This window comes from Myiozetetes cayanensis, unplaced genomic scaffold, assembly GCF_022539395.1.
Source record: "Myiozetetes cayanensis isolate MyiCay16 unplaced genomic scaffold, myiCay2020 scf16, whole genome shotgun sequence".
Classification (NCBI taxonomy): Eukaryota; Metazoa; Chordata; class Aves; order Passeriformes; family Tyrannidae; genus Myiozetetes; species Myiozetetes cayanensis.
In genome coordinates, this window is record NW_026087270.1 from 4,240,765 (window position 1) to 4,251,559 (window position 10,795).

Here is a 10,795-nt window from a genome sequence, read left to right on the forward strand (position 1 = left end):
GCTGGAACTGCACATCCATACAATAACCCTGAGATCATCCAATTAGGCATCAGAATTATTTTACTTTTACATATTTTCTTTCAGTAGCTCATCCTTTTCTCCTCTTTTGCGAACATCTGTGCCCAGAGTGTCTTCACTAGAGAAATTTGGATTTCCATCTACAGTTGCCAGAATAACTTTATTCATGTTTCTATAAAAGAAAGAATATGCATTTTATTTTTTCATCTGTGTTCTTCTTCCCTGAATCCAAACTGCTTGCAACTCTGGAAATGCAAGGTGTGAATGAGAGGACAGAAAAATAGTTTTTCAAGATCATACTGTTTTTAGCATTTTAAAGAGCTGATACACATCTATTCAGGTATCTGAGAGAAATTCAGAGATTAAAATATAAATTTACTTACAAATCTTTTTAAAACACACTAAATCAGATGATTTTAAAAAAGCTTTAGTTGTCCACATTCAAACTAGAAAAATAAATCTATTTATGGCTTTATTTTCCATTTTTATAAAGTTCATATAAATCCATGCCTTTTTTCTTTTTCTTTTTTTTTTTTTTAAGTCAAGGCACTCTAAAAACACCTGTGCAATTCAAAGTCAACTTTAGTCAAAAATCAACATTTGGAAAAATTACTTCTACTGATTTTCCAACACTTGATGAAACTTGTGTTTCCTAAGGAATAAGCACATCCCATTTTAATGGACTAGTGGATTTTCTACATGTGTTTGAATGCAAATCTCTTTGGTCACCTAAGGCTCCATGGTGGGTAAACAACCTAATGTGTCAGCTTTCTGTACTGAAGATCACAATTTCTGATCTCAGCACTCTCTTCATTGCTGCAAGCAAAACAGTGGTACTGATGTTGCAACTTACAGGCTACTCTCTTCTGATAATGAATGGGTTGGATTATTGGCCTCTGGCATGGACAAAAATATGACAATCAGTCTCCTCATTATATAAAAGTCTACAGTGAAGACAGTGCCAGACAACTTGCTGAGTATTAGAGCTCAAATATGTTCAGAAGTCAAAAAGCCCGTAGAACAAATCCTTTTTCTTCCTTACAATTGATAAAGTCATAGTCAATTTATTAAAAGTGTTTTAATACAGCGTTTCCATCATAGCAACTTGTGTCTTCAGGAACTCATTTGCAAAACACAGCTTTAGCCTGCAAATATTTTAGGTTCATTCCCTGCACATGTAACAGAGAGGCTGACCTTTCTTACATCTGCAGTTGTTAATTGTCATCATCGTAACAGCAAATGAAAACAAAGTTTAAGTCACTGGCACTTTCAAAAAACCCATCGTATTAAATCTCGTTTACCTGCAGGAATAGAAATTCAAAGTCACGAGCAAAATCTGAAGACAGAGCAGACATGAGAAAGTGCACCCAATCGCAGGGTTTAGCAACTGTACCGATACTCTCTTCTAGCGCACGTTCTGAAACAGCAATCGATTCTCTAAGCACTTGGTACCAAACTGGAAACATTTTTCTTCTACAACATTCTGAAAACTTTAAACAACTCATTTATGATTCTTTTCTTCCGAAGATTAACAGCACATCCACTAGAAGATTAATTGAAAATAAAATTTTAAAAAGGATAGCAGAAAGGGCAAAACAGAACAGACTAGGACAAACAACTCAAGCTATTTACAAATATTTTTATAATGACTAGAAATCATAGAGCCCTCTTTAGCTGTCTAACTTAAAAAACAGTAACAAAAAAACCAAAACAAAACCAAAAACAAACAAGCCTCAAAAAATGCATCATCTGTTGACTGAACACAGGGCCTGATTTTCGAAGCTGCTGAGCACCCACAACTCCATCTGAAGTCAGTGGAAGTGATGAATGCTCAGCAGCTCTGCAAATCAGGCCCAAACTGTCCGGGGTCTGCTAGGAGCCTAGCAGAAGTGGTGTTCAGAGAAGGGGTTTTGTTGCAGAAACGAGGAGGTTCAAAGTAATCTGTCAAAGAAGTGCTGCTACATTCATGAGTCGTAAAGCTAGCTGGCTCTCAGCTATGGGAAAAAAGTTAATTCATAGGGCTCATAGGGCTTGCATTTGTCAAGGAGCAGGACGTCAATGCTATCATTATCAGGCAAATCAGCCAGGCGTTTAATGGTAGAATCAGGAGACATTTGCTCTCCACTATCAGAATGACATCATAACTAAAGCAGCCTTCGGCGAGGGGGGAGAGCCGGGGCAAGGCTTGGGCTGCACGCACACTTTGCACTTCTGCTCGGCTCGCCCCACCGACCGCTGCTCCCCTTCCCCAGGAGGAAACTTCCAGCTTTCAGCTGCCTCCACTCCACAACTTCGTCCTCGCAGCATCCGAAACACCAGCATCCGATTTTACAAAATACTTCTAAACCTGTCCGATCCAAAACTGCAATATTGTAACCCAGATATTCGGTTAGGAGGGGTTGGGTTTGACATAGAAGCTGTAAATTCACTCTAAAAATTTCTGGTATTTTGAATTACTTCAGTCATCTTCATTCTCCATCAAATAGGGGGGAGGTTACACACACATTAAAAAACTAGTTGCCTCTCTGATTTAAGAACTAACAGCTTAGTTAACTAAGTCAATTTTTAAGCGTACACAAACACATACACAAACAATCTTTGAATATTCTGAAGCATTTAGTGATGATCTATTTGATGACCAGAAATATAACAGCAATACATATTTTCCTTCTGCAATAGCTGTAATTATACAAGTCAAACAGCACGAATTACAAACTACTAATCCATTTTCTTTAAAAATATCAGTACAGGTACACAGGCACAGTACAAAAGCCTCACCTTGTATAACAACTGTGAGGGAAAAAGTTATGAAAGCAGACAGAAAACCTAAAATCCCTGAGGCTACAAAAAAATCCCGCTATTGAGAAATAACCCAAGAGACCACATAGGGAATGTACAGCTTTCAGAAGCACTTCTCATCTTATTTGCACTTAACCTATTGATGTACTTATGCAGGTCACTTACTTTTCGGATATGTTTGAACCCTTTATAATCATGCAGATCGCCGCGGTTTTCACTTGGGCTTTTGTTTTTTTGGTTTTGTTTGGTTTTTTGCAAACAAGTTTCATTTAAAAAAGATCCAATTATGCAAATCTGCTCCCGGATAGGTAGTGAATATTCAATATGATGGTGATACTGTAATAGTTCAATGCAACGCACTGTACTGGACAGATTTATGAGGCAACGTCACTACTACGCTCTGGTCCTCGCTGAAGCATCTTGAAGTTAATTAAAGCTGCAATGTCCACTTTTCCAGCCACCCTCCTCATTCAGGTTTACTATTTCAACATCAAACCAGCGAGGGGGCCTCCCCCCTCTCTCCGTACATTTAAGCAGCCTTCCACAGTCAATGAACAATGAACAAAGATTTGAGCGATAGGAAGGGGGGGAGAGAAAAAAATCTCCACAGGAATAATCAAATCCGGTTTAAACAAGTAAAAATATAGTTTCTAATATTAAACTAGAAAAGAAAACATTCTTCTCCAAGAGAACGTGCAGAGGCGCTTAGCCAACCCCTTCAGAAAGGGTCTAAAAGCAGCCAGTCCTTTTTATTTCGAGCAGTGAATGAGCCCAAACAAGGCTTCTAAACTTAATTATGACACTTAAAATAGTCTTTTTCCACAGAAGCGGGGCGGCTCGCCGCCGCTATCTGTATCAGCCGGGCACATCAGCTCAGCAAACACGGCCCCTGTTGGATTTATTTTAAACTGCACGGGGGGGCGGGGGGCGGCGGAGGAATGCACAGCCCCGCAGAGCGCTCCCGCCGCGGGCGGCCGGGCAGCCGCGCCCGCCCCTGCCCCGCACCGCACAGCCCCGCACCGCACAGCCCCGCACCGCCGGCTCAAGTGCGAACGGAGCCATCTGACAAATCACGTCCCCCGCCTCGACACTGTATCAGCCGCGGCCACATCCGCCGGACGCACCCCGAAACAATGCCCGCCGCGCAGGCAGGCGGCGGCCGGAGCCCTCCCTGCCCGCCGCGCCCGCCCCGGGCAGCCCGCACCCACTCCCGCACCGCGCCCCCGGCCCCGCCGCCGCGCCGGGGCACGCCGGCAACTAACTTTTCGGATGGAGCCCCGTGCGAGCCGCCCCGCGGGAACCGCAGACCCCTCCGATAAACAGCGTAAATCTTCGCGACCTTTTTATTTTCGCGTTGAAGTTCACACACACAAGCGGCAGCGCTCACCGCCCCCCCCCCCAGCCCCTCTCTCTCTGTCTCTCTCACACACACACATATATATTAATTATTTGCAAAACTGCAACAGATGGGCGCATTAAAATCTGGATTCTTTCCTACACAGCATCAAAGAATCTCTCCTTCCTCCCCCTCCACCCCGCCCGCTAATCCCGCCGCCGGCCCGGTGCCCCCGCCTCCCGCATCCCCGCGCAGCCCCCGCGCCGGGAGCGGGGCCGCTGCCCCGCGCAGGCAGCGGCGCCCCCGCGGCCCTCCGCGCACGGCGCGCCGCCGGGAAGGTGATGCTTTCCCCCCCCATGCCCGCCGGGGATTGCCATTTAAGTTTCCTCCTTAACCTGTTACTTTCTCCGGGCGCTGACAAAAGCCCCGGCGGCGGGCTGGCAGGTGCCTCCCCGCTCCCCGCGGCGCCGCCGGGCGCGCTCCGCTCCCCCCCGAAAGGGCTGAGACCTGGCCTGACATTTAGTGCCTACTTGAATGTCACAACGCTCCTCGCAGCATTATGCACGGCTCCTATTCATAAGAGGTCGATTAGAGCACAAAATGGCAGGTCTCTTAGGCACTTGAATCTCACAAGTTTGACACATGGTATGCATCAGCTAACTTTGATTAAAAAAAAAAAAAAAAGAGGGGGGGAGAGTTTACAAATTACACCACGATTAGCCGGGATCCTAACGGGGGAGGGAGGGAGGAAAGGGGGGGGCCCGCGTTTAAAGTCACTTCAGCAAAGTTTGCTCCGCGGCAACCCTTTAAAACAAAAAGTTTCTGGGCAAGTTAAGGGCAGGGTCGGTGCGGGCTGGGGCCGGCGGCGGGCGGCCCCCGGGCAGCGCCGCGACCGCCGCCGGCACTCGCCTCCCCTCGCCTCGCCTCGCCCGCCCGCTCCTTTTTTGTAAAGTAACGGTTTTAAAAGAAACGAGAGAGAAAGAGGAAAAACGTAGGGTTTTCTTCAGGCTAAGTTCTATAGCGCCATTCAATGGCTTCTCCGCTCCTTTCATTATTTTCTGCTTTTCCCCTGACAGCCCTGCTTGCAAACGTCACTGCTATGGATATTTAATTATACTGTATTTTTTTAATCACGGTGGAAAACGCAGGCCCCATTGCGATGATTAAAAAGAAATAAAAAACAAAAACATACTCCGGACTGACTTTGGAGCCTCTTTGATGGCTCACGGGAGCCTCCCGGATCCTCAAAAACCCCCTTTTTACCTTTGTCTTTCTTACCTTAAAATTTAAAGCAAAGCGTAGAAGAAACTCCCGCACGTAAACGGAGCGTTGTAAAAGATTGTGTTCAATGAATAATGAAGCATGTCCACATGATTGACTTGATCATTTTCTTGTGCGGAGGGGGAAAAGTGCGGCGCGGGGCTGCCGCGGCCGCCCGCTCCGGGTAGCCCTCCCAACTGCTTCCAGCACATCCCGAGCAAAGAGCGCTTTATTTTAATCTGTCTCTTTTCAGAATAACCCCCTTCATTGATACTGATCACCCAACATCACAAGACATCCCCATCTCTCAGCGTGGACTCCCCCTATCTGGTAGGTGAAATGCATTGTACCATTAAAAAAGCACTCCATTGTCGTCTTGGCATAATTCACAGCAACTAGATAGGTCTTGCGGCATTTAGCTTTGATGAGCCAAAAGCTGAACCCTTGATATAATAATCTACAAAGAATGGTCTGTGATCGTCCATTTTTTCTCCCTGTCTAGCAACTAAGAAACCATTTAACACGGCGCAGCTTGGTCGTGACCTTGAGCGCGTGTAAACACCCCGAGGAGCCCGCGCCGCTCCGCAGCCCCCCGGCCAGCGCCGCTGCCCGCGCCCCGCGCAGCCCCCGCGCCCCGCGCAGCCCCCGCGCCCGCGCCCCGCCGCCCCTGCCCGCGCCCCGCCAGCCCCGCCGAGCCCCCGGGGGCAGCGCCGGGCTCCACAAAGCGCCCTTCTTACCTGCTCCCGAAACTATGCAAAGTCTGTTTCTCCTAAAAAAAAAAAAAAAAAAAAAAAAAAAAAAAAAAAGAGGGAAAAAAAAAAAAAACTCCCGGGGAAAACCTTGGCGGACAGGGGGACCGGAGCATCAGTCACCGCTCCGGCGTTTAAGAGAAGTAATCAGCGATAAAGTGACGTTGATCTGCACTGTAACCTTGTGGCGTATTTAATGTAAATAAGCCAGTTATGTTGCCAATCGCATGCATACAAACACATAAAGGTCCTCAGCGTTGCATTTTGATTCTTTCCATTAGAGCCGACTTTATTTACATACACTATTTAGGGGATCATGATAATTCTAAAACAATACTAGTGCCAAATGATTATGAAAATATGATTTTAATTAATCACGTAGTAGGCAAGGAAATTAGCATACGGTAATTAAACTTAGAGAAAAACGTCATGGAGGTTCTCTGCCTTATGGGTTCGGAATAATCATTAAACGATGGGTTTTCAGGACTTAATTATCAAACAAATAACTTTTTTAAAGCAACTTTACACGGTTTATCCGCAGGGCAACGATTTAGTAAATAATATATAACCAAGCAAACAAGGTGCAAATGTGACTGGTGAAATAGGTTGTGTTTCTACAAAGCAGAAGGGGGGGGGGGGAAGCTGAATAATGCAATTATGGATTCTGTGTCCCATAGTTGACAAAAGCATGGTGCCTCAATAGACTCTTTGTTATGGGATTATATAATGATTGTGGTGTAATTATGGGAAAAAAGATTTAGTAATAATAAAAAGTATCAAAATACACCAATGAGCAGCTTGTTTTAAAGAAAAGGCTTGCATGTGACATTAGGGGCATGTTAATAACAAAAAGCCAGGATCCGAAAGGGTTGACAAATAAAAAAGACTGTGATGCGCATGATTAAGAAGCGATGGAGACAGATTGATTATTCAAAATGCCGAGCCACAGGGACACTTAAAACATTGATTCAGGTAAGACTAGTTTCATCTTGACTGAAATGAGTTCCCTGAAGATGACTGGCATACATTTTAAATCAGTTTACTACATAAAAAGCATAACATCACAAGCTGAAACCTTCTAGTTAAAATAGGAGTCCATGAGAAGAAAAAAAAAAGTTTATGTTTGTAGCAATTCCCAGAGGGACTATGGAATTGCAGAGGAAGGAGTATAGATTAATTAGCTCTTCCTAAACACTGGACTTAAATGTGCCCATCTTTTATAATCCCTAGCCTCTGTTTCTGGAGTCTGTGGTCCAATCCCACTTCTGCAGGTTACGGGGGTTATATTAATAACCCTAAAGGTACAATAGGACTTTTTTTTTTTTTTTTTCTGGAACTACAGTGAATTAACTTTCTATAATAACTGAAAAATTACCGACATTTTTGGAATTGATATTTGAAGTGAAGTTTATAAATAGTTGTTCAGAGCTATTCAATGTTTAAAAAAAAAAAAAAAAAGGAGAGAGAGAAAGAAAGAAAAAAGATTCCCATGCCTATACGAAAAAGTTTAGGAATTCACTCTGCATTTTCCAATTTGATGTGTCTGAAATTCTCTTTGAACAAATTCCAAAATACAAGTTTTTTCTATAGAAATTAGCATAGCAATCACATCAATAATATCACTATCTCTATGGGAATGATAACTGGAGCAGTGGGGGTGTTCTTTATTTCAATTCTTCGTGGATCAACTGATTATATTCTGTCTTCTTTTGAACTTGTTATTGTAAGTCAAGTGATTCTTTATAAGTGACAGCCCTGACAAAGAGACAAGGATGGGAAAGCAGGTCGAAAGGAAGTCGCCATATGGACTTTAAAAAAGGCACTTTTTAAACAAGATAATGGGGAAATGGATGTTGCCTTTTAACCCTGTCAAGGCTGAACATTATTAGCAGTCTCATAAAAGAATGAGCTATACCTTTCTTTAAATATATCAGATTTCACCTTACAATTTCCATGACCTAGGGCTACATAATACAAACCGCATAGGAGGAGATGGCATTTCAGAGGCAGGGGCCAAATCAAGCACCTGGAATCAGTGACAGACAGGAGATTTCAGAGCACTGCACAAAGAGTTACAGAAGAATGAGAGCTCAGGAAAAGCCCATGGTTCTTTTTCCTGAGACAAAGATAAGAATATTGACTAAAGATAGGTGAAACAGCAACTGACAGCAGAGGAGCTCGAGACATCTAACTGGGATTTCCTCTTCCTCTAGAGTAAGTGCATGATGCTCATTTAGAAACAACAGATTGAGTGAAAACAAGCATGAACATGAGGGCTTTGACTCTGATCTTTGCAGAAATTAAAGTATTTCTCCTCCTCTTTCTGTTCTGGAGAGAATAGGAATTTCCCTCTAGAAACTTTCCATTGGACAGAGATTAAGAACCATCTCCCAGGAAGCTGGGATTAAGAACTAAACCCTCACTGAGATGAGGGCAGAGCTGTGGTCCAGCACTAGTGAATCACCTATCAATTTTTTTGTTGTTTTTTTGTAGTCAGTTGGATGGTCCAGGTGATCATCCAGCTCAACTCTACAGGAAGAAAATGTCAACCGAAGCCTTCTCAAAATCTGGAAGAGTGGGCTACTACATTCAGGCAATGGTGCTGTCAGGGGACGATGCTGTTGACAAGACTGATCAAAACTCTCTTCCCCAGGGCCTCACAGACATGATTATTTGGGCTGGGGTGGCCAAGCCTTCCCAGAATGGATAATGAAGATAATGCAGATCCATGAGCTGAGCACATCCTAAAGCCAAGAGACCTCCAAATTTTATTGACTCAATAAAATTGAGCTCCAACACCAAAGCAATGAATACTGGTTAGATGGGATACAGAAGGTCTCAGTTGTGAGCTCAGGGAGACGTTGCTCAAGCCTCTTTCAGAATTCATCATATTCCCAGACACCATCAACACTTCTCCATTTCCCTCCAGTATTCCTTCCTATTCCTCCCCGTATTTTCAGCACTGTTCCTTTCTTCTTTTCTTGCATCCAAGGAAAGGTCTTTTCTCTTCAAAGCCTTTACATCCTCTCAACTGTCTTCAGCTACCTCTCCAAATTCTTTGGTTGATTTTATTCCCTTCTGTACCTCCTCCATGAGTAGGCAGGAATACACTAGGCAAAAATGCTACAGAGGAGAGAGGGAAAGAGCAGAAGAGATGTACTTTGTGTGCCTTACTCTGAAAGGCTCTTGCACTGTCTTGGGGCATAGTGGGCACCTTCTCAGGGAGGGGAACCTATCAGTCACAGACTTGTCAAACTTCAAAAAGCAGGAAGAGAGGAAATGAAAGCTGAGTTCTTTAGCCAGGCAACATTACCTTTTCCCATGATTTCTACCTTTGTGGAATGAGAGCCTTCCAGAAGATCTCATTTCAGACAGACGTAAATAACAGGGAAGATCCCAAAGCTCCCAAGTTTGGTGAGTCCAACAAAAGCCCAGGTTGGAGGAACATTTTATGAGGCTTTACACAGGAAAGTAGCAAAAGACAACTGGTCATACAGTAATTTACACAATGGGTGGGGGAGAAAGTTAGCTTTATATATTTAAATATTTATAAGTTGTTTGCTTTATAAGGAAGGACCGAGGAATAATCCTGCCTTTGTTCTTAAAAAGTGTGATCGGCATTTCTTTCCTAAAGAAAAGTGATAAGCAATTGGGCATTCTTTTAACAAAGACTGCAAAAGCCCATTGAAAGCTTAATGCCTTTAGGAGGGGGTCTCTTCTCCAAGGAAGAGCAGAACATCGGGTCTTTAATATTGATAAGGAAAGGCATATAAATGAAATCATCCAATAGCGGTGACTTTAAATAAGGAATTTCAAAAAACTTGCAGTGAATGTTTCAGCAAACTCTGGAACAGGTGGTGTGATCTACATGGCAGTCTGAGCCAGTGAAAACACAAGTCATCCAGCAAGAAAGTCGCTGAAGCATGGTTCAAGAAGACATAAATAAAACGCTTGCACAGGAAAAAAGGAAAACCCTCTCAAAATGCCTGTTACAAACACAGGGTTTTCCTGGGCAGAACCCCAGCAAACTGACAAGGTGGATGGAGGCTTTCTCAGCTGTACAGACTGTACGAAAGCTTCCTGGAAAAGGGACTCAGAGATTCCAGCTTTGGAAAACAGACCAAAGGCAGGAGCCATTTGAGAACAAGCTATTTTGCAGGGACCATGACCAAAATAAGTATCTCTTTATAGATTTGATCAGCAAAAATTGTATATGCCATCATCACAGGGTAGAGGTAATCAGAAATTGTAAAAAGTATTTCAGGAGATATGTCTATATCCTCAATGCAGTAGTTATCTATCATTGAGCCTGACAGCACAGACAACTTCCACGTGTCAACTAAAAGCATATCCTAAGGCCAGGAGCCTGTGTTGGCCACTTCTTGTGATAAAGTCATTGCAACAACTCATCAAAACACAGCCATCAAGAAAGGACCCCGAAGAGAGTACAAAATAGGACATATCTTCCCACATCAGGAAGATGTGCAACAGAAGCAGAATCTAAAGTTGGGTCACTGTGGAGCTGCACCTCTCTCTCACAGCAGTGGCAGCACTGACCCTTTTCCTTTGCAAAATAAGGGCAAAACTGGAGTGAAGAGAGAAAAGTCCTTCAAGGTATTATGGAGTGACAGAC

At 43.7% G+C, this 10,795-nt stretch overlaps 1 protein-coding gene across 8 annotated transcripts in view; it reads right to left on the reverse strand.

The window, feature by feature from the left end:
* The window catches only part of ZNF536 (zinc finger protein 536), a 346,468-nt gene extending 340,300 nt beyond the window's left edge, over positions 1-6,168 (reverse strand). For 3 of the 8 annotated variants that reach the window (XM_050311205.1, XM_050311206.1, XM_050311212.1), the window contains exon 1: positions 5,432-5,960. The gene's annotated coding sequence lies outside the window, so the exon portion shown is untranslated. Of the gene's footprint in view, positions 1-2,982; positions 3,501-4,683; positions 4,713-5,431; positions 5,964-6,150 lie in introns of those variants that run through there. The other 5 variants (XM_050311211.1, XM_050311207.1, XM_050311210.1 and 2 more) reach the window with 5 other exon arrangements.
* Positions 6,169-10,795: the final 4,627 nt, after the last annotated feature.